The sequence below is a fragment of the Arachis duranensis genome, chromosome 2 (genome assembly GCF_000817695.3).
Source record: "Arachis duranensis cultivar V14167 chromosome 2, aradu.V14167.gnm2.J7QH, whole genome shotgun sequence".
Taxonomy (NCBI): domain Eukaryota; kingdom Viridiplantae; phylum Streptophyta; class Magnoliopsida; order Fabales; family Fabaceae; genus Arachis; species Arachis duranensis.
In genome coordinates, this window is record NC_029773.3 from 37,613,987 (window position 1) to 37,614,393 (window position 407).

Below are 407 nucleotides of genomic sequence, written 5' to 3' on the forward strand. Positions count from 1 at the left end.
AGGAGAATACTGGGAGGAGTTTCAATGACTTTCTTACTCAGCTGGCCCACTTGTGCCTCCAAATTTCTGATGGAGGGTCTTGTTTCATTCATGAAACTGAAAGTGGCCTTTGACAGATCAGAGATTGTATTGGCTAAATTAGAAGTGTTTTGTTTAGAATTCTCTGTCTGTTGCTGAGAAGATGATGGATATGGCTTGCTATTGCTTAGCCTATTGCGTCCACCATTGTTAAAACCTTGTTGAGGTTTTTGTTGATCCTTCCATGAGAAATTTGGATGATTTCTCCATGATGAGTTATAGGTGTTTCCATAAGGTTTACCCATGTGATTAACTTCTGCCATGGCAGGGTTCTCAGGATCATAAGCTTCTTCAGAAGCTGCCTCTCTAGTACTGTTGGATGCATGTTG